We start from the raw sequence: 24810 nt of genomic DNA on the forward strand, positions 1-24810 counted from the left end.
TTTTGTAACAATTATCTTAAGCGCTTGGGCACAAGAAAGTTTAAGAAAAAACTGATATTTTTCGGCCGGAAATTTTGTATTTGTGTTGAATGGGCATTTTCGACCAGTGCAGATAGTAATAAAAGTATAGAAATATTTACTCTCACCGTAACGATTGTTATCCTCTTACTTCAAAGACCCCGCAAATCTGGGAAATACCAGAAAACCCCTTTGTAACTACCTTACCGCCACCACTTTCTAGACATAGAAATTTGATGACTATGGAATTATATGTTCCTGTAATTCAAACAACACATCTCTTCCGACAGCAGGAAATAACGTATCTGCAGATGATCCCCTCACCGTAGGAGGTACCATAAAATCTACCTTCCTTGCACCATCGGAGCCAATTTACCTATACCCATTTTTCGGCAGAGGGTCAAATACCGTCCGCCGGAGCCAACTAGCATGTACCCATTTTAGCGGGTTTCCAATAGTTGTATGCGGGGCTTTCCCTTTCAAGTATAAACTAACTAGTGGTAACGAAAACTTAATATCTTTGAAGACCAAATATTTTAACGAACAACTCTTCGGCCCTTATTTTATATATGCTTTCAACAATGTTCACATATTTTGTTCCAGCATTAAATAAATAATTCAACTAAGCATAATGAGTATTTATATTATAAAGATATTTCAGATACACCTGGCTATAGATCCATAACAATCGTCAGGTTGTCGTCCCACAACGTAAAAACTATTTTACAAATTAATCTATACATTTTCTACCTTTATGGTAGTGACCTACGAGCGACTCGTTCTGGGTGGCGGTGGTGGTGGTGGTGATCATAATCAGAGAACATAGAGAAGCCATAGATTAATATAGATGCGACATACAGGCTGATTTTGCAAAACCGCCCTTATTGACATTGGAGTCCTCAACCACCAAAGACAAGCGCAAAAATTAAACAGTCAATGCCAATAAAAACCTTGTTTCACTATAATTGTAATTCGTTTGACTTGAATGAAAATGAAGGAAACAGTAATAAACAGCTTGTAATATTCTGGTAAATCTAGTGTCAATTTGTCGAAAGTAAAACGCGTCGTTAAAAATATTATGATATGTCTTCTATTGTAGTTAATTTTATTCCTAGTTAGGATCAAACACTGCTGCCAACATAAATTGTTCTCTGGAGAACCGTCGTAGTAAAAATCAAATGACGGTTGAGGACTCATCGATTTATGTTGGTAACAGTGTTTGTTTCTAACTAGGAATAAAATTAACTTGAAGAAATATCAGAATATTTCTAACGACGGGTTTTACTTTCGACAAATTGACAATAGATGTACCAGAATATCAGAAGCTGCTTACTGTTTCCTCGACTTTAATTCAGGTTACACGATTATAGTGAAACAAGGTTTTTATTGAGGACTCCAAAGTCAATAAGGGTGATTTTGCAAAATCAGCCTGTATGTCGCATCTACATACATATATTAATCTATGGTATAGTGGTATCACAGTGTGGTATAGTGCACATGTGCAAACGGAGACAAGTCGAAGGATTCGAAGATTCTATGAGGTACGCCGTCGGCCATTAACATATTTTAACTTTAATTGTTTAATATCGTAGCGTTGAAGGTGAGTAAAACATTGTGTATTTGATGATATTGCATGTTCCGTATTATCTTTACTGATCTGTTAATATTGCTAATAAGCGAACTGTAAAAGTTGCATGGTTCGAAAAAAACGGTTTTTCATGAATCATGATAAAACAATATCGTAAGTGGCGTTGGCATGGCACTAACGAAGAAAAACAAATCCGTGAAATCTACGTTGAATGGTTTCATTAGCGTATGTTTGTATTACATACACCATTGTCTTTTCAAATTTACGATCTGGTCTTCCCTATCGTAGCAGTGGTTAAATTTCCGGGCCAGTGTAGTCCGGTTAAAATAGACATTTCAAATAACAAAAACTCCGACAGAGCTGAATTTATGTAGAAACCTTGGATAGACTAGTAGAAATAAAGTGGCAAAAGTCTCCATAGGTCCCAAGGTCAAAGGTCAAAATTGTTGTTTTTTTGGATGTTTCTCGAAAACGGTAAGTTTTATCGAAAATATAGCTCAGACAAAAATTGTAGATCATAAAATTATCTACAAAAATGATCCGTATACTTATTCTGTAAGAATCACCATTCCTAAGATATCGCCGTTCTAAAAGTTGAAGGAGTTACATTCTACATGGTATGCACACAAATGCCACGTATATACATAGTCAGATTCTTAATGTAAGTAAAAATGCCATTCGTGTCTCTTACATGTATAAAATAACTATGAACAATATAATAAATAACTATTAACAATTCTGAGAACATACACTCAAAAGAAACTCAGTCCCTTAGCCAGTCCCTTCTACCATAGATTGATAAAATTATTTACTTTTTAAAACCTGGAAAGGCTCAACAGCGAACAGAAATATATTCTTCAAGAAACTTATCTGCTTATCCAAAACGCCAAAACCATATTTTATTTTTATATGCAATAACCGACTGCGATACTACTCGTCGATCAGCAATATTCAGAAGGAGTAAAACATCAGTACTGAAATTGTTTGAAAAAAGGACTTAATTGATTGCGCTAAAGTATTTGAAGAAATTGACTCGTGTCCTCAAACCTCAAACGATAATCACAAAAGGAATTCGCTTTCTCCTTGCTGTTTATGGAGCTCCAAAAAAATTAATTGTATCGACAAGTATAGATATTTAACTTTTGTAAAAAAAAAACGAAACAAGAAACAAGTACAACTATCTTGTCTTCCTCCAACATCGGCTTCTGCTCATCAACACTTGTATCCAGTATACTATTAAGTTCAGACATGGCTAGGCTATAAACTGAATTAACAGATAATACTTTGGAATCGATTCAAACTGTGGGTATTGTTGGTGATTTAAAAGCGACGGTACGGTTTTAAGATTTTATTTCGTTGCTTACTGTTCGAGGGTGTCAGGGAGAAGAAGGAAGGGTGTTTAAAATGGTACACAGGTAAGCTCGGTTTCGAAGAGGTGGAAGGAGGTAAAAATGGAGTTTAGAAAATTCTAGAAGGGAAAAGAGAAAGTATGTAGGAGCGTAGGGCAGGTAGACGAAGGATAGGAAGTATTTACATTTTTACAATTATTTGAATGCGCTCAGGTAGAACACCTGATTTTGTGGGAACGGTTGTTCCTACAAAACTATGCTCCCACCTGCTCCGAAAAAGGTTGTTGTACTAAATGTGGGTGTAGAAGAGTAGGGTTGTCGTGTTCACCAGCGTGCACCAATTGCCGAGGCCACTCTTCTCGAATGTTCAATTGAATCCAAAAGTCGAAGATTCATGTGATATCGATGGAGAGATAGCTGATTCATCTTCAGTTGAACAATTTATGGATATCTAGCAAAAAGAAGAGGAAGAAGAAGAAGAAATTGAAGAAGATATGACCGTTGAAGTCGAATGTGAAGAGTATGAATCAGATTAAAATGATAACAGAAATTAGAATTATAGTTTAAATCAATCAACTATATCAATATCAAAATCAATAATCATCATGCAGTAAATACAAAATTTTCCCATAAATCTCCGTCATAATATATCGTAGGCCTACTGGGGACACCACGTTAAAACAACAAAACGCAAAGTACACTACCTCACAGGTGGTATGGAAATGTGTGCATATCATGTAGAATGTAACTCCTTCAACTTTTAGAACGGCGATATCTTAGGAAAAAAGTATAAGGGCCATTTTTGTAGATAATTGTATGCTCTATTATTTTTGTCTGAACTATATGTTTGATAAAACCTACCCTTTTTGAGAAAAATCCAAAAAACCAAAAATGTTGACTTTTGACCTTGAATAACTTCTTTAGCACATATGGGATCTATGGGGACTTTTCGCACTTTATTTCTACTGGTGTACCCAAGGTCTGTACCAAAATTCAGCTCTGTCGGAGTTTTTGTTATTTGATCACTATTTGTATGTCTATTTTGACCGAACTAGTGTTTCTACCACATCCGAAAACACCAAACTAACACTAGGCTTATTCTTTATTTGAGTATCAGAGTGCAGGTCCTCTTAACAGAAATCAGTCTCTAAACTTGGAATCATTCTTATCTCTTGGTGTGCGAAAAGGACGATGATACAAGCCAGAGCTGGTCGCCGATCAAACTGTCTTTAATTAATCTATCGTCTTCGACGTACCATATGATAATGCGAAAGAGGACCATGCCAGCGTTAACTATATAGACTATAGACGCTTCTTGCCGTTAGCCTTCGTATCATAACTAACGGGATAGTGATACAAATGGTATAATTTGTTGTCAGCTTACCCAAAATATCATCAGTGATATTATTGAATACCTGTGTTAGAGGGTATTTTTTAAAAACTAGATACCGTCGCGAGCAAAAAATTCTGGTCGTCAGTATCAGTGTGTGCTATTTACAAAAATGTACATTGACGACTAGAATTTTTTGCTCACGACGATAGGGCGATTTTAATGTCGGCCTTTCCATATGAAACAGCAGGTGTGAATAAACATGTATTCGCATGATTGATGAAACAATTGAGGACGCTCATTTAGGTAACCAATTTGAAAAACCGTCATTATTTATTGTTTTGGATTCTTCACTTACAATCGGCACCTATTAGAGGTCTGAAGTTCAAACTTCTATTATGGGCTGTAACGTGTTTCTACATACAAAACGCTGTGGTGTCCAAATGTGGATTCAAATTTCGCGCAAAAAAAAAACAACTGCACGAAATCGCATTTGAATAATTTGAATAAAAAAAATTAAGAAAATTGTTCAATCTTGGCAACCAAGTGTAACGTTTCCCTCACGTGTGAATTCAAGGCGACATGTTTGGGTTATCACAAGGCAATGAAATGATTATAATTGTATTTTATTCCTTAAAAGGTGGCTCTCATACGTACATACCTACTAGAAAGCTCTCGAGAAAACCCAAGGCGTCGTACCGAGGCGGCGTATGAGTTTATTTCGTAACAATATAATAATAATAATAATAATAATGTTAAGCGGGTATTAGGGACATCAATGCGAATATTGTATTAGTTTTTGTCTTCCCTTGTCCATGCATGAGGTTGTTAATGTATTAAATTAAATATAGCATTAAAAACAGATTCACTCTCATTGACCGAATATTCCTGTCGGCGTTACAAAAATTTATCAGGAATCTTTGCCGCAAAAAGTGCAATCGTTTAATGGTGTCGGCTACAATCTTCAACATTCAGGAGTGGTGATTGTTATAAAAACATCAAGAATTAACCGATTAGGGATATACTGACGTTTGTTCAACCGTCGAAATATAAAACCAAATATAGAGAGAAATGATCTAAAAAAGATTATAACATTGTAATAAGAAATAAGATGGTTAACGCACAATCAAATACCTACCTAAAGTGAGTGATCTTATAAGGAATGTCAATTCCATCTTTATACAGTGCTTTATACAGCCATGTTACGGTGGGTACAAGATTTGTGCAATAGGAATAATAAATTTTGAAAACTGACGTCGTTGATTATTTTCGAAAATGTTTCCCTTAATTTTCGAGATTTTTCTTTGCGATTAATTACAGATCGCACTGTGTTAATAGGCAACTGCAATAAAACAGACTATTTTTTAAGTGTTTTTTTATGCGCTTCAGCAACCAATGTTTCATGCACTGTTTTATAGCTTCCTTCATTCCGGGAAGGAGTCCAGAACCACGTGTTTGTTTTGCAGTTGTTTCTTCTTGATCTTCTGCGTCGGATGCCGAGACTCCATCACTGGTATCACCTACATCTGATGCCGTATCATCCAAAAGAATATTTTCGTCTATAGTAGATGATGGACAACAGTTATCGAAATCAGGTGGACGCCAAAATGCCACTACACGAAAAATTACGACAACACAGTGTTCAAATGAAATGATTTTTAGAATTGCCAAGTGTCCGTTTGTAGTATAAACACAGAACGTTGGAGGAGGTGGGGAGAGTAATATCTGTCTAAATTATCAGTTTTAAGGTCTAAGATAACCACCACTATGGGGAAAATTTATGATAAGGCTTAATGACTTTAAACACAAGAGTACAAAATTATCATTATCTTTCTTTTGAAACATTTATTTTTAAAACTATATTACCGTAAGTTGTTTGGAAATAATATTTAGGTACAATGTTAGTCGATTGCAACAACAGATAAAACGACTACGTAATTTGTTTTATCTGAATTACTGGTTTTATCAAATATAATATAATAAAATCGCTGTTTTTTTTTCCAACAAAATTTATTACAGAAATTACAAAGTAGTTTTCGTCACGACAATCACACGAGGTTTCGTTCGTTACAAATACGGTCCTGTGTTGCCCCAAGCGGACGGTCTCTGGCGGTCGTCCCTGCATAATTTATGCTTTTGGAGTTTTGCGGGTTGGGTTCTTTGACTAAAGTTGTAAAATATCTGTATGCTTTTAAAGTGATCTTAGTATACAACGCATCCTTTCCAATATACAGGATTAGTATGAAGTGTCGGAATGAATGATCGAATAATGTTGGTATTTGAAAAGTTTTCTTTTTATGAAATGTGCTTTGGATATACAGTTAAAACGTGACGACTTGACTACCACATGTTTTCTTTTTTACTTCCCGAGCGTAAGCAAAGGAAGTATTGTAATCGAGTCCGTCGGCCGACTCCCTACTTTTACGTTTTCTCGAACTTTCATGACCCCTAGAAGACGAAGAAATAGGTCTCCCATTTCCGTCTGTCTGCCGTCCCGGAGTTTTATTAGACAGATAATCTCCGAAAGTACTCGACCGATTGTTGTGAAATTTTGTACTTATATTAGGAATATCATGTAGATGGTAAAACGCTAACCAAAATTTGTCTAATCATCCCCACCACTAATGCGATGACGTCACTTCAAAATTGTACAGAGTTAATGGGTATTAAATTGTATAAAATAACGTAGTCCTACACATGTAGTTTACGACTCCGAATTGAGTTTTTACCCGAAACGTCCAAATTTTTGGGAAAAAAATCAAAATTATAAAACAACATTTTGCATTTTAATTTTGAATCTGCTAACCCGAATGTTTTGAAATGTTGCAACTGTTTTAAGGCTATAAAGAGCATCATAAATCTTTAGTCAAAATATATTTGGTTATCCCCTCCAAAAATTTGATGATGTCAGCTCAAAAAGTTGCCAAATAAATCCTATCTAAAATGTACAAAATATGATCAGTCTGTACTTGTGATTTATCACTCCATTCATATTGTTTGGATTTGCATATACAGGGTGACTCAAAAAGATTAATGAATGCGTAAATGTATTTTACTGATTTACTCAGGAACTACAAAACCGAATGCTTTGAAATCTTAAAAATGTTTTAAAATTATCATAAGCATGGTAAATTTGTGATCAACATGTATTTGGTCTTCCCCCCTTAAAAAATTTATGACGTCACCACAAAATTTTGTTGAATAAATTCTCTCTAAAGTGTACAAAATATGATGAGTCTGTACTTGTGATTTATCACTCCATTCATATTTTTTGGATTTGCATATACAGGTGACCCAAAAAAAAAAAATTAATGAATGCGTAAATGTATTTTATTGAGTTAATCAGGAACTACAGAACCGAATGCTTTGAAATCTTGCAGATATTTTAAGGCTATAAAGAGCATAATAAATTTTTAGTCAAAATGTATTTGGTTATCTTCTCCAAAAAATTGATGACGTCAGCTCGAAAGTTTGCCGAATAAATCCTATCTAAACTGTACAAAATATGATGAGTCTGTACTTGTGATTTATCACCCCCATTCATATTTTTGGGATTTGCATATACAGGTGACTCAAAAAAATTAATGAATGCGTAAATTTATTTTATTGATTTACTCAGGAACTACAGAACCGAATGCTTTGAAATCTTGAAGATGTTTTAAAGTTATCATAAGCACGGTAAGTTTTTGATCAAAATGTATTTGCTCATCCCCCCTAAAAAATTTATGACGTCACCACCAAAGTTTGCTGAATAAATCCTATCTAAAATGTACAAAATATGATGAGTTTCTTCTTGTGATTTATCATTCCATTCATAGTTTTTGGATTTGCATATACAGGTGACCCAAAAAAATTATGAATGCGTAAATGTATTTTATTGATTTAATCAGGAACTACAGAACCGAATGTTTTGAAATCTTGCAATTGTTTTAAGGTTATAAAGAGCATAATAAATTTTTAGTCAAAATATATTGGTTATCTTCTACAAAAAACTGATGACGTCAGCTCAAAAGTTTGCCGAATAAATCCTATCTAGAATATACAAAATATGATGAGGCTGTATTTGTAATTTATCATTCCATTCATATTTTTTGAATTTGCATATACCGGGTGACTCAAAAAAAATAATGAATGCCTAAATTTATTTTATTACTCAGGAACTATAAAACCGAATGCTTTGAAATCTACTGCGAAAAAAAAACATAACAGACATGCAGTCTTCACGTTTCGGACAGCGAGGGAAGTACTGTCTAAACTCTTTAGACCAATTTTTTTCTTCGCTGTCGGTTTGACAGACAGGGCCGCCTACTTCTTTTTTCTTATGGAACACCCATATGTTTTGACATTTTCTGAAGCAGAATAAAAAACTACTTTCAGAAATTATCAACATGTATACATATTTCTACTGATACAAATAAATGAACAAAAATCACAAAAAAACACTTAATATTGTACAATCAATACAATCATACATCGAGACGTTTTGTTGATCGATTACACCATTGCCAAATTGGAAACGGAGGACACTTTGAACAGTTCTTGTAGTCCCATTCGTAGTTTATTATGTATTATTATTTGCAAAGATGACGTGATTTTGCAATATTAGGCGTTTTTGGGTTTTTTTTGTTTTTATCTTTTTTGTATCAGTACAAATAAACATGGTGATAATGTCTGAAATTAGTGTGTTTTAACAACATTGTACATAAGTATGTGTGTAAATGATAGCTATTGGTTTAATTATAGAAAATTTGGACATGGATACTGACGACGAGATAATGGATGTATCTGAGATACAGGAAGCAGTGACAAACGAAGACGACGATGTTGAAAGCATTGTACTCGAACCGGTAGGTGAATCGTCTGACACCGGCAGCGCATGTGATGACGACGAATTGGAAAAGATCGTTGTTGAAGACATATTACAAACATCCGGCCATGATTTGCATCGTGACACTTTAACGAGAGTACTATTTGCCGAGGCGAATGTTACAGAATTTGATGTTCTGACAATGGTACATACGTTAGCGGTCCGACATCATCTTACCAAAGTTGCAGTACAGGATATTCTTGATTTGATTAAGCTGTGTGCTAAAGCACCGCAGGAAAATATGCTCAACACCTACTATTTAGACAAACAATTTAAGAGTAGTCCGGTTGACTATAATTATTACTGTGTCAAATGTAAAACATTATTAGTGACTAGACAGACAATTCCAAAACACGAAATGGTCGTATGTCCGAACACGGAGTGTTGTTATCGTAATACTGTCGGCGCCAAAAGTGAGCATTTCATAACAACGGAGATTAAGGATCAGTTGAAAACCGTAATAGAAAATAATTCGAACTTGCCAACAAGTCCTTCCACCAGCGATGACGGCTCTGTTTGTGATGTGTCATCTGGTAGCATGTACAGAGAACTGAAAAGACAGTGCCAATTCCATTTTACGTACAATTTTAACATCGATGGCGCACCAGTTTTCGCATCATCTAAGCGGTCGATGTGGCCTATTCAAATGATAATCAATGAATTGCCTCCAATTGATCGTTTTCGTAATACTGTTTTGGCTGGTGTGTGGGTGGGAACCCACGAACCCGATGTTGCGTTGATGAGTACGATTATAGAGGCGTTTGCAAAACAGGCAAAACGACTATTTCAGGACGGTGTGTATGTGAAAGATACACTGTACAAGTTTCTACCGTTTGCTTGCGTCGTGGATTCTGTAGCTCGGCCGATTATTCAAAACAGGTTGCAGTATAACGGCTACTACGGTTGCAGTTGGTGCTATCATCCTGGGAGAACCCTAGGCAGAACCTTCAAATATCCCATAGATAGATAAATTAAATTGTAGTTTGCAAGTAAAAACACGGATATATAGCAAGCGCATCAACAAGAAAAACCGAAGTATAAAAACAGAATTCAAGTTCACGGTAGTGTCTCCTTGAATGAATAATGTTATATAGGTCAACCTGATTGTTTTTTACAAAAACGTTAGTGATAGTAGATAAAGAAACACTATGCGATAAAAGTAAATGGACGCCCTTGGGTCTTTTTTTAACAACACTTGTGCATCGACGCTCTCGATATTAATAAGAATAATGAGATTTTTGTTAACTTTCGTAACTTACATTTGTTTCGTGCATATGTTAGGTTATTTTTTTCGCAATAAACCTTATAGATTTATATTTACATACCCAAGTGCGTAATATTAAGTACTAAGGTACTATGTATATGAAGTTATAGTAGCCAATATATAACATGTACAACAAAGGTTTCCAATAATATTGGTATAGCTATGTCAATAAAATATTTGTTATATACATATAAAAACATACATAGGGTAATTGCCCGAGTAATGGACACCCAAGAGAAAATTTGAAATCTAAATAATCTTATTATTATTAATATTCGGTCAAAATCAATTTGTAGCACACCAGATGAAAGCTTATTTAGTGCACTTTCTAACAGTCTGTAAACAAATTACGTAAAACAATAATTGTTATTTTAATATTTTTTCTACTCCCACATAGTAATCCATGAATTACGAACTGTCTAGCCTCATAGTAAAACCATAGTTACACCCACTGGCATGTAATGAATGAACAGGCACGTAATATATATTTACTTCCTCTTGTCTTGTTAAAGCTCGTTTACTGTCGTCTGAACTAACTCGGTAAATTAGCCTTTACACGCACCCTGCCTGTAAAGCGTTACCGTGGCAGCTTTACAGGCACCGTGCCTGTAAAACGTTGTCATGTCAGCACCGGAATCAAACACACATTCGCTGCGTCGGCCTTTTTCTTAATATCACTAATACTGTGCTAATACTAACGTTAAAATCACCTTCAAACTCTTCATCTTCATCGAATTCCACAATTAACAGAGCTCAGAAACAAAATTAAACTATTTAAATTATTAATCGAATTTACAAATTGACAGTCCCGTTATTTTCAAACAATTCAATTTTCCATAGTTACCGGAGCAAACTATGAAAAATAACTACAATTTCTATGACTGTAATTTCAAGTAAAATTTCTAGAGATGCCAAAGTTGTTCATTTTCAGGATTTTCAGCAAGAGGAAGTAAAACGTTGTACGCGGCTCGCTTGCAACTAGCCTTTACTGGGGCTCACCGGATTACAGAGCTCGCTCCTACGTCGCTCGCCCTGCAAACATTCCGGCTCGCCCGTAAAGGCTAATTTACTAAGCTTGCCACGTAAATAACTAATATATATATTACGTGCCTGTTTGAATAGTTTCTATAGCAACTATAAATATTTGGTTTCCCAAAAAAATTTCTTCTGAAAGTGATTCTTCATTATAGATCGTAGAAAAAGTATATGACACAACTCTGGTGGTAAGCTAATTACGAACTCATATTACATCACTCGCTCGCTCGTGTATAAACTTCGTTCGTAATTAGCTTCTTACCACCCTCGATTTGTAATATACTATTATATTGTGATACTACATCAAATGTGCCAGTAATGGACACAGTTGCGTAGGTAATGAACACATTGTGGGTGAGTAATGGACACTCGGAAAAATGTTAATTTTATTCATATTTATTCATTTCTGGAACAGTAAAATGGCCTCTAGTATTTTTAACCTTTGGCTCGTCTGTGACACATACAATATCTTCTTTGAAATAATAAAGAATATCCTCCCTGCTTGGCCACTTCCATACACCTAAACCTGCACTGGTCATAGACTGTATTTCGGCTCCTAGATCATCCTTCTTCAAAATAACACCTGTAAAGGTCCAATGTACGATAAATAATTTGATTAAAACATTATAACTCTTTTTAAATTTTAGTTAAACATAGAACATCTTTTTATATGGAAAGATAAGCATTGGTGGTACTATCTTTCCATCTGCCGAAAATGTATCCATAACAGTAATCTGCTCTTTTTCAGCAGATACTCTTTGATAAAAATCCTCTTTTGATTTGGTTGGTCCTAAAACGTTTCCACTTTTAGGACAAAGCATGAATCCAGATTCATCTCCATTAAATATTCGGGTGGGATCACGAAGGATGTCTTGAAGGTTATTCTCTTTGAAATAATCTAGAATTTCATCAAACCATCTATGAATACGGTCTTGGGTAACAGCTGCACGAGCTTTACTCAAAGATTCTGCATGTTTCTGTTTGATTTCTGGATGCCGTTTAAGAAATCCTTCAAACCAAGATCTTCCCGGTGTTTTAGATTTATTTAAATAGCGAGGTTCTCTACCATTATCTTCCAAGTATTTTTTTACAGACATGATAAGATTGGTTTTGTGTACTGGGAATCCTCTTTTCGCCATGGCCAATATCCATGAAACCAATACGTTTTCTTCATTTTCAAATAACTCTGATGGAGGTCCCATTTTTCTACAACATGGACTGTCTCCTGCCATTTTCCTGATTAGAGTACTACGAGGAACATGGTACTGTTGGGCAGCCTTTTTTTTTTACTTAGCCCATTTTCTTTCACCGCTTGGATAGCATTTTGCATGTTCTCCTCCGAATAGCAAAAAAACTTTCTGTTTTTTCCTTCTTTTTTTCCATTCCTCTTTTGTAGAAAATCACATGTACCTGAATTAGAAACAATCTTAACTTGGTAAGAATTCAATATCGGCATCGGATGACTGGTGTCCATTACTGAATTTTTCTTGTTTAGTAATGGACATCCCACTGAGTAATGGACATCCCACTGTCCATTATTAACACATTATTTAATTTTTTGTTTCAGTACTGGTCACCCCCCGTAAAAATCGTTATTTGTAGGAAATATGTGTTTTCAACCATAAAAATCTGTTTTTAACTTACCTGGTCAAAGATTAAACGTAAACAAATGTTCTCAACAGCAACTACACACAACGTTTGCTCACTTACAAGATTTAAACTAACGAAGCGCCGGACAACTTGAAACAGCTATTTTGTCATCAGCCATCTTGAAGATTCTCTATTTCAGAAAACGTACTGAAGCTAGCAACGTCAAATCACAGTGGAATATGCGACTTAAACTACTGTAGCATATGGCGTACCCAAATAAGTTATTTTGGCGCAAATTATGAAATTTTTTAATTTTTTCAATTAACAGTGTCCATTACTGGGGCAATTACCCTACGTTCATATAGGGTGATTTCGAAATACATAGATACAGTCATTGTAACCACGGCATCATGTACCGTAGTAGCGTGGAAATATAGAAACATAGGGCCAAGGTTACTTCGATAGAACTTCCCTATTATAACAATTGGTGTTTTATGATAACCTTTATACATATACAGGGTGATGAAAAAAAGGCGCCGACGATTTTAACTAAAATGTCCTTTTCTGTTAAAGCATCATCAAAATTGCAGCAAAAGTGCTATAAATATATTTTCTTTTACTTTAAACCATTTTTCTAGCAGCACAAAATGGCAATACTGCATAAATTTAACTTTCTTTTTTGTAAAATTAATAATTCACAGGTGCGTTGGTCTCCAAGAAACTGAAACTGACATCTACACAAAACAAAAACGACTGTCAAATTGCATAAATTTTATTATTTTTACAAATCTTCATTTATTTTAATTAAAAACTATAAAAACTATTAGAGCAATTGCTCGAAATGCCTGCCTTCCACTTCAATGCACAAATTTGCCTTTTTAATTAAATTTTCCTTCACTCTCTGGAGCATAGGGGCATTTATCGTTCCAATAGCTGCATTTATTCTGTCTCTTAATTCTGCCAAGCTATTTACTGGGATAGCATATGCGAGATCTTTGAGATGACCCCCAAAGAAAGAAATCGCACGGATTTAGGTCTGGTGACCGAGGAGGCCATGCAATCGCACCACCTCTACCAATCCACCCATGTGGATAAGCCTCGTCGCACCAATTCCGGACTATTCTTCCAAAATGAGGAGGTGCGCCGTCCATCTGCAACCACATATTCCTTAAATTAGCGAGGGGCAAATTATCAAGCAAAACTTAAAACTCATTTTGTAAGAATTCTAAAAAATTTTCTGCATTTAGTCTTGCAGACAATTCAAATGGCCCTAGAAGATTCATGTTAATAATGCCAGCCCAGAGATTGAGGCTAAAACGTCGTTGATGGACACGAGGACGGACAACGAATGGGTTTTCAGCAGGGGCGGCTCATGACTTGAAAAATTGATGAGGCACAGCACAAAACGCTCTAAAATATAAATAAATCAAGTTTACTTAAATATTTTCTATTTAGTCAAATAAACAAATTTGTAAACTCATTTAACTGTCCACAAAGAACCAACGTGAAGGTGTAAGGAGGTCTTGCAAGGAAAGGATGAGAATGACAGGACAAAAGGAAAGGGAAGCGTGGTCAGAAAAAACTAATATAACTTCTAACAAAAAACAAAATTAAAATAAACTTTAAAGGAAACATATCGAAAAAGATCAAATACAACATAAAATAAAGCTAATTTGATTTATAACAAAAAACAAAATGAAAAAAATATAAAATATAAATACGGATTTATTTTAAATTTTTTTTATGGATCAATTAACGATTTACTCAAATCAGGAACCGGCGGTTTTAATTCCTTAACTACATACAATTTATCATCATACGTGAAAGTAGAAAAAACAGAACTGCCATTGTCATTTAACGTTAGTAGAGAAAAATTCCGATTTACTCGTAATCTTAAATAACGATTACCGAAATCAAATTATGACAAGCACAAAGCACTAACGCGACCCACGCAAACGTAGGCACTTTTAAGACAAAATTCTGTTACCGAAATTTTGAATCAATTTATACACACACAGATTTGTGGCAAAACAATCAACGGCCTAATTTTGAATACTCCTGCGAATGCAGACTGCATTGCAATCGCACGTTCCCCGCGCGCAAATAATATAGTTGTCCATCTCTTTTGCAAGCACGGAAATGAGGCTAGCCTCAATTTTGTCTTTTTTCAACTCATACCGCTTATAAGTGTATTGCAGGTTGCTTGCCTATTAACGACATGATTTCTATATATGCTGTAGAGGCAAGCTTCGAGTCGGCCTCATTCGCGTCACAAAATACATGTTGTGCCGAGTGTTTAAGCGCGCTGTTTAATTAAGGGAGCAACGAGTACCTACCGAGATAAAAATAAGAATATAATTTTCTATATTTATTTTTAAAATTTTAGAAAAAAGACACAAATTATTGGCCGAAATGTGTCCGTATAAAATAATAAAAATCCTAATAAGGCGTAAAATTCATTGGTGAGGCACTGCCTCACCTGCCTCATAGGACAAGCCGCCCCTGGTTTTCAGTTGACCAAAAGTGATTATTGTGCTGGTTGAATATACCATTTTGAGAGAAAATTAACTAATCTGTCCATAAAATGTTGTCAATAAATCTAAGGTCGTTTGCATGACGTTGAAGAAGCCATTCGCAAAATTGCACTCTGGCAGGGTAGTCACTTGGATGAAGAGCCTGTACCTTGATGTAATGATAAGGATGATAATGTTCATCAGCAAGTATAGCTTGTATCGTTCTAAAATCTACTTCAAACTCTCGTGCTAGTCCTCTAATGCTTCGCCCTGGTGCATTTTCAATAGTTTCCAAAACAGCTTCCTCTAAAGCTGGCGTACGAACTTCACGCGGTCTTCCACGATTTACATAAATCCGCATCATTTGACCATTTTCTCGTAATCTTTGCTCCACTCGTCTAATAACTTTATCATCTGGATGACGTCGTTGTGGATAAAGTCTAGCATATTCTCTTGCCGCTTCGGCTGCGTTATTAGCTGCTGCGCCTAAACAGAGCACCATGTCAAGATACTCATGGAAACTGTATGTGTATTCCATTACCATTTTTTTTTATATTTTTGATTGACACACGTTGAAATGTGACAAAACAAAATAACAATGAAAATAAAAGTATTGTCTTGTTACTATGGTTCACAACAATGAATATCCCAGAAAGTTCGCAATGTTGCATGATTGCTAAATTTTCTTTGGGGTCGAGAATTGGTACTTTTATATCTTTAATAAAATTGGTTTCAAGAGGTTATTTGTTTGTTTTTGTGGCAGTTATTATCAATTGCATCAAAATGTAGACGCTAACAAATAAATTATCATAAAATTCGTTATCCTATAGGTTTCTGTTACCAAAAACGGAAAGCTTACATCTTCGTTAAAAGGCAATGAAATTAATTTGTGTTTTCGATTCCTTCTACAGTTAAAAATTACTTCTAACATGGCGATTAGCTTCGGCGCCTTTTTTTCATCACCCTGTATTAAAAACGAGTTGTGTAAATGATACCTTGAACCCCACGAGCCGTGGGGGTGCAAATTCCAAGGACGTGTCGTCCGCAGATATACAGACAATATGAAATATATTCATAGCACAAAAGCAAAGGGAAGGGGTGTATTATTATCACTGTGCATGCTTAACTACGATTATTTCTGTTTATACATCGAAACAATGTCACGTAGAAATTTGTTTAATTTTAATAAGTTGTCTCCTCAATACAAAAGACTAAAATTAGTAAGCATGGGTATTCTCACATTTTCTCGAAAATGAGGATCTTAATTTGATCAATGAAAAATTGGTAAAAAGCTATAAGTATCCTGCGACAAATACACCTCTTTAATGTATTATATGTGGGTGAATGAACCATAGGGGGTTTTTGGGGGTGAGGAGTGAAGGCAAGATGGCAAGTCACGTGTCGTGCTCGCTCGCAGCTCCTTTTCCTCTTAAAGAGGAGTGCGCTTTTAGCCTCCTCCCAAACATGTTGTCTATTATTTCTTGCGCTCTCTACTCGCACGCAGTGTTTGCTCACTTGTATGAAAGAACGTCTTCCCGCCATTAAAAAAAAAAAAAAAACAACGTAAATTTCTTTTGTTAGACGATCACAGTCAAGGCCAAATTTTGAATTTATGAATTTTCCACGGACCTTTCAAACTTTTTCACGGTCAATTTAAGGCGGGAAGTTTGGGTTACCACAATGTCATGTAGAAATTAGTTTCATTTGAATGAGTTTGTCTTCTAAAACAGAGGCCTAAAATTATTAATGAAATTACAATCGAACACAGTTATTGTTCTGAATATTGTAATGCTTATTTTATTATTATTATAAAAAGACGTGCGTATTTTTTAATTTTCGAGAAAATGGGATGACTCGTTCATAATAATTTGATCAATAACAAAATTTGTGATGACGTCATGAACATGCATAATTCTAGTCACAGCACAAAAGAGAAATAGTCACGGCGTTATATCAATGCAAGAAAATAAAAAGTAAGCGACCAAGTTCGGCATAGAACCCACAATTCTAGTACCGCAGGTTCAATTCGTGTTTGGAATACGACAAAGCATAAAACTGATCATTCGTCTGATGGATTCGATTACTATACCTCCTTAGCTTACGCTCGGGCAGTAAAAACAAATTAAAAATCGAATGGGGCAAAACCCCGATGAACCACTCTCGATGCGATGCCACCGATTCACCGTTTTAAACAGTAGGTGGGAAAACGTTTGAACAAAAACGACGTTAACACTTTCAGTTTCAATTAAAAGTAAAACCGACTTTTTGCTGGTTATCATTTCTTCATTCATGCATTCATTCATCGTTAAAGGTCAATGCGAAAGATTATTATTTGTTTGGTTGTCTTGAAAAGGACCGATTTTTGACAATGCTTCATAGTGATCGACTTTTTATTCTGACGAATGTTTGGTCGTTGACACAACGATTCCACTTTGTTTATTAGAACAAAAATAAGAGTAACTTAGAATGTTATTACCTCTTTACAATAAATGTTGAAAATGTTGTCCTTAGCCGGCAATACAGGCTTCAGAACGTCGCAAGATGTTTGTTGATAGGTAAAAAAACCACCGGGAGTTCCACCACCGGCCCACACATTTATGGAAAACCGTCGTTCGCAAATTAGATTTTATTGAGACAGATTGGGTGACACTGTGAACGTCGGTTAAACGTCGTTTTGAGCAATGTTTGATTAGTGCCATTGCCGTATAGTAGGAGTTAAGACGTTTACATTACGTGTACCTTTATACGTTCTCAACGTAGTCGTCGTTACGTTTTCTGTCAACCCTCCTATAGGGGTTGCTAATTTGCACAAACTATCTAGGTAACCTTTCTGAGTATCCATATAAATACAGGATTAGTCATGAGAAAATTATTTCTAAAAATTATTTTTACGCAACCCAAAATACTAATACCCTATATCACTTGATACTATCTGAATTTAAAATGAAATGCTTAATCCATGATTGCTTTGACTTTGGCAGTGTCCGTTTCACGTTGGTTACTTTTTACCATTTTTCTTCATCGTTTACTCCGCTCTGCAACCCCATTGAATGGACGTACCTCTCCCAATCTGCGCTCTTCTGAAGCCGTAAGTACCCTAGCAATATTTTTCCCCGCTAATGGGCATTTGTTAGTTCGCCATCGCTGTGTCAACTGGAGCCTCTTCAAACTACAAAGCTGTAGCGTCTGGTTTACAAAAACGCCGTAACATCCCCCCAACATGCCAACATTTTCAACAGTTGTTGCAGTAGTTAAATTATTTAATTACTCTTTCAAGTTTAAGTTGTATCCTTTGAATAAAATATCGTAAAAGTAATTTTTAGAAATAATTCTCTCATTACTAGAGCTGTGCGGTCGAAATTTATTTATCCCCGCTACCCGTCCACAGTGCAGGAGGCTACAGCCTTGCGTTACTCTCTTCTCGTTTTCCAATTGTGCATTATTTTTGATAATGTACACAAATAGTTTTATTTTCAACGACACCGACACTTGAAAATTATTACAACTATTATTATTACTATTTCGTGGATATGGATTTCGAAATCATCAACTGACGTTCACTTCACATTAGTTTTCTCATAATTTTCTTCGCGATACGTAACATCGGCTACAAGCCACTGGTCGGCCGTAGTGGGAGGCAATACGGAGCATTTAAATTTCAACCGCCTGGCCCTACTCATTACTAATCCGTATCATTGCAAAAGATTAAGAGGTACTCGAAGCAAGCCCTAACAAATTTATGAGCGGCGCCAGATCTCCGAGTCGCTACAGTACGATCATGGACATCGCGTAACCTCCTTTCCGGAATTGTCAAAATGACACTGCCAAAAGTGCCCAACTCAAAGCAATCATGTATTAAGGGCCGGTTGCATAAACGCAAATCAAATTTAAACTCTGATTTAGAACAATTGTAACTATGATAATAACAATCGTTACTATGGAGTTAATCAGAGATTAAATTTGATTTGCGTTTATGCAACCGGCCCTAAGCATTTCATTTTATAAATTCAGTTAGTATCAAGTGGCACACGGTATTAGTATTTTGGGTTGCGTAAAAATAATTTTTTCGTGACTAACCCTGTATACCGTGAGATTTTTTTTCTCTGAACATAGAATAATTAATGTTAAGTTAATTGCATACCTGCTTGTAATGGATTGACTTGGACTTTTAAAAACTGTCTTCATGTTAAGCTATTGTAATAAGTACAAGTTTAAAGAACAGAACATTTACGTTATTGACCTTTTTAAAAATATTTCATCAAAAATTTTAATGTAAATGTCATCGTTGACATGGCCTACTCCTATTTCCTATTATTACGAATCTTATGTGCTCTTATGTTCAGTTTTTAAAAGTCCAAATCAATCCATTGGAGGATGAATGTGCTCAACGTACATGAATTATCCTATGTTCAGAGAAACAGAAACCTCATGATATATTTCATTTTGTCTAACACAGAATATTTTGTCATTGATATTCTCGGGAAGTACAGTTTTAACACCTTAAACCGCTTAAAAAGAATTGTTCAGTAATAATAATATTACATAATATGCTTCCCTTCGTACCACATCACCAATCTGGTGGTCATTCTTTACCTTCCTTGTGCGATTGGCGTACAGATTATTCGCAGATTCAATTTGATTAGGCGTTCCCAATTTGGGATTGTATTTGATTGGGTGAGATTGGGCGACACTGTGAACGTCGTTTAAACGTAATATTGAGCCACGTTTTGTCAATAGCAATGCCGTAGGATGAAAAATGTTTGTGTTATGTGTTTCTTCACGAGTTCCCATCGAAGTGGTTCGTTACGTTCTCCGTTAACCCCCTTATTGGGGTGGTTAATATGCAGAAAATATTTATGTAAATTTTTTGAGCATACTTATGGTTATACATTTTATTGTGTCGAACGCAAAATTTTTTCCCAACAATATACTCCGGTTGTGCAGTATTAACACTTAAAACCGCGTAGAAGGGTTGTTTTGTAAAAAAGTTTTATTGTTCGTTAAGGTGGTGATAATATGTTTGCTTGGGTACCACATCACCGTTCTGGTGGTCATTGTGTACCTTCTTTGTGCGATTGGCGTGCGGATTATTCGCAGATTGGATTTGATTGGGCGAGATTGGGCCAGATTGTATTTGATTGGGCGAGATTGGGCGAGACTGTGAACATCCTTTAAACGCAATTTTGAGCCACGTCTGGTCAGGATCTTTGCCGCAGAATAAAAAACAGTTGTGTTATGTGCTATTTTGAACGTTCTCATCACAGTGGGTCGTTACGTTACGCGTCAACCCTCTTACAGGGGTTGCTAATTTAAACATATTATCTATATAACATTTTTGAGTATGTTTACAGCTGTACATTTTATTGTGTCGTACACAGAATTTTTTCCCAATAATATACTCCGGTGGTACAGTATTAACACTTAAAACCGCGTTAAAGGGTTGTTTTCTAAAAAAGTTTTATTATTCGATAAAATGGTGATAATATGTTTGCTTGGGTACCACATCACCGTTCTGGTGGTCATTGTGTACCTTCTTTGTGCGATTGGCGTGCGGATTATTCGCAAATTGGATTTGATTGGGCGAGATTGGGCCAGATTGTATTTGATTGGGCGAGATTGGGCGAGACTGTGAACATCCTTTAAACGCAATTTTGAGCCACGTCTGGTCAGGATCTTTGCCGCAGAATAAAAAACAGTTGTGTTATGTGCTATTTTGAACGTTCTCATCAAAGTGGGTCGTTACGTTACGCGTCAACCCTCTTACAGGGGTTGCTAATTTAAACATATTATCTATATAACATTTTTGAGTATGTTTACAGCTGTACATTTTATTGTGTCGTACACAGAATTTTTTCCCAATAATATACTCCGGTGGTACAGTATTAACACTTAAAACCGCGTTAAAGGGTTGTTTTCTAAAAAAGTTTTATTATTCGATAAAATGGTGAAAATATGTTTGCTTGGGTACCACATCACCGTTCTGGTGGTCATTGTGTACCTTCTTTGTGCGATTGGCGTGCGGATTATTCGCAAATTGGATTTGATTGGGCGAGATTGGTCCGGATTGTATTTGATTGGGCGAGATTGGGCGACACTGTGAACATCGTTTAAACGCAATTTGGAGCCACGTCTGGTCAGGATCTTTGCCGCAGAATAAAAAACAGTTGTGTTATGTGTTCCTTTAAGCGTTCTCATCAAAGTGGGTCGTTACATTACGCGTCAATCCTCTTACAGGGGTTGCTAATTTAAACATATTATCTATATAACATTTTTGAGTATGTTTACAGCTGTACATTTTATTGTGTCGTACACAGAATTTTTTCCCAATAATATACTCCCGTGGTACAGTATTAACACTTAAAACCGCGTTAAAGGGTTGCTTTCTAAAAAAGTTTTATTATTCGTTAAAATGGTGATAATATATTTGCTTGGGTACCACATCACCGTTCTGGTGGTCATTGTGTACCTTCTTTGAGCAATTGGCGTGCGGATTATTCGCAAATTGGATTTGATTGGGCGAGATTGGTCCAGATTGTATTTGATTGGGCGAGATTGGGCGCACTGTGAACATCGTTTAAACGCAATTTCGAACCACCTCTGGTCAGGATCTTTGCCGCAGAATAAAAAACAGTTGTGTTATGTGTTCCTTTAAGCGTTCTCATCAAAGTGGGTCGTTACGTTACGCGTCAACCCTCTTACAGGGGTTGCTAATTTAAACATATTATCTATATAACATTTTTGAGTATGTTTACAGCTGTACATTTTATTGTGTCGTACACAGAATTTTTTCCCAATAATATATTCCGGTGGTACAGTATTAACACTTAAAACCGCGTTAAAGGGTTGTTTTCTAAAAAAGTTTTATTATTCGATAAAATGGTGATAATATGTTTGCTTGGGTACCACATCACCGTTCTGGTGGTCATTGTGTACCTTCTTTGTGCGATTGGCGTGCGGATTATTCGCAAATTGGATTTGATTGCGCGAGATTGGTCCAGATTGTATTTGATTGGGCGAGATTGGGCGACACTGTGAACATCGTTTAAACGCAATTTGGAGCCACGTCTGGTCAGGATCTTTGCCGCAGAATAAAAAACAGTTGTGTTATGTGTTCCTTTAAGCGTTCTCATCAAAGTGGGTCGTTACGTTACGCGTCAACCCTCTTACAGGGGTTGCTAATTTAAACATATTATCTATATAACATTTTTGAGTATGTTTACAGCTGTACATTTTATTGTGTCGTACACAGAATTTTTTCCCAATAATATACTCCGGTGGTACAGTATTAACACTTAAAACCGCGTTAAAGGGTTGTTTTCTAAAAAAGTTTTATTATTCGATAAAATGGTGATAATATGTTTGCTTGGGTACCACATCACCGTTCTGGTGGTCATTGTGTACCTTCTTTGTGCGATTGGCGTGCGGATTATTCGCAAATTGGATTTGATTGGGCGAGATTGGGCCAGATTGTATTTGATTGGGCGAGATTGGGCGAGACTGTGAACATCCTTTAAACGCAATTTTGGGCCACCTCTGGTTAGGATCTTTGCCGCAGAATAAAAAACAGTTGTGTTATGTGCTCCCTTAAGCGTTCTCATTAAAGTGGGTCGTTACGTTCAGCGTCAAGCTCTGACAGGAGTTGGTAATTTAAACAAAATATCTATATAACGTTTTTGAGTATGTTTACAGTTGTACATTTTATTTTGTCGAACACAGAATTTTTTCCCAATAATATACTCCGATTGTGCAGTATTAACCCTTAAAACCGCGTTAAAGTGTTGTTTTCTAAAAAAGTTTTATTGTTCGTTAAGATGGTGATAATATGTTTGCTTGGGTACCACATTACCGTTCTGGTGGTCATTGTGTACCTTCTTTGTGCGATTGGCGTGCAGATTATTCGCAAATTGGATTTGATTGGGCGAGATTGGTCCAGATTGTATTTGATTGGGCGAGATTGGGCGACACAGTGAACATCGTTTAAACGCAATTTTGAGCCACCTCTGGTCAGGATCTTTGCCGCAGAATAAAAAACAGTTGTGTTATGTGCTCCTTTAAGCGTTCTCGTCAAAGTGGGTCGTTACGTTACGCGTCAACCCTCTAACAGGGGTTGGAAATTTAAACAAAATATCTATATAACATTTTTGAGTATGTTTACAGCTGTACAGTTTATTGTGTCGTACACAGAATTTTTTCCCAATAATATACTCCGGTGGTACAGTATTAACACTTAAAACCGCGTTAAAGGGTTGTTTTCTAAAAAAGTTTTATTATTCGTTAAAATGGTGATAATATATTTGCTTGGGTACCACATCACCGTTCTGGTGGTCATTGTGTACCTTCTTTGTGCGATTGGCGTGCGGATTATTCGCAAATTGGATTTGATTGGGCGAGATTGGTCCAGATTGTATTTGATTGGGCGAGATTGGGCGACACTGTGAACATCGTTTAAACGCAATTTTGAGCCACGTCTGGTCAGGATCTTTGCCGCAGAATAAAAAACAGTTGTGTTATGTGCTCCTTTACGCGTTCTCATCAAAGTGGGTCGTTACGTTCGGCGTCAACCCTCTTACAGGGGTTGCTAATTTAAACAAAATATCTATATAACTTTTTTGAGCATGTTAATAGTTATACATTTTATTGTGTCGAACACAAAATTTTTTCCCAAAAATATACTCCGATTGTACAGTATTAACACTTAAAACCGCGTAAAAGGGTTGTTTTGTAAAAAAGTTTTATTGTTCGTTAATATGGTGATAATATGTTTGCTTGGGTACCACATCACCGTTCCGGTGGTCTTTCTTTACCTTCTTTGTGCAATTGGCGTGCGGATTATTCGCAAATTGGATTTGATTGGGCGAGATTGGGCCAGATTGTATTTGATTGGGCGAGATTGGGCGACACTGTGAACGTCGTTTAAACGCAATATTCAGGCACATATGGTCAGTACCATAGCCGTAAGATGCAAAATGGTTGCGTTTGTGTTACGCGTTCTCAAAAACTTGGGTCGTTACGTTCTCCGTTAATCCTCATACAGGGGTTGCAAATATGTACAAAATTTCTGTGTAACTTTTTTGAGTATATATTTGAGTGATGTATTAGAGATATATATTCTTACGATCGACACAGAAGGTTTCTCGAGCCTTGCACTCAGGTAATAAAATTTTAACAAAGGGATGCTTTCGTCAAAAAATTTTATTTTTCGTTATAATCGTATTAATATAATTTTTATTTCTGTAGTAATTAATAGTATATTAAA

The 24810-nt window shown here is 35.9% G+C and overlaps 2 protein-coding genes and 1 long non-coding RNA gene across 3 annotated transcripts in view; 2 read left to right on the top strand and 1 right to left on the bottom strand.

Moving 5' to 3' along the window:
- The window catches only part of LOC135135526 (choline transporter-like protein 1), a 65827-nt gene that overhangs the window by 36566 nt on the left and 4451 nt on the right, over positions 1–24810 (top strand). The gene's annotated exons all lie outside the window — the stretch shown is intronic.
- On the bottom strand, positions 4979–5908 carry LOC135135542 (uncharacterized). The gene is made up of 2 exons (XR_010281594.1): positions 5424–5908; positions 4979–5361 (listed from the first exon to the last, which is right to left on the bottom strand). It is a non-coding gene; the product is annotated as an uncharacterized LOC135135542 (long non-coding RNA).
- The window catches only part of LOC135135528 (15-hydroxyprostaglandin dehydrogenase [NAD(+)]-like), a 136682-nt gene continuing 127338 nt past the window's right edge, over positions 15467–24810 (top strand). The window contains exon 1 of the mRNA XM_064064598.1: positions 15467–15553. The gene's annotated coding sequence lies outside the window, so the exon portion shown is untranslated. The remainder of the gene's footprint in view (positions 15554–24810) is intronic.

The sequence above is a fragment of the Zophobas morio genome, unplaced genomic scaffold (assembly GCF_036711695.1).
Source record: "Zophobas morio isolate AGI-343-1 ecotype UQ-CSIRO unplaced genomic scaffold, CSIRO_AGI_Zmor_V1 ptg000024l, whole genome shotgun sequence".
NCBI lineage: Eukaryota > Metazoa > Arthropoda > Insecta > Coleoptera > Tenebrionidae > Zophobas > Zophobas morio.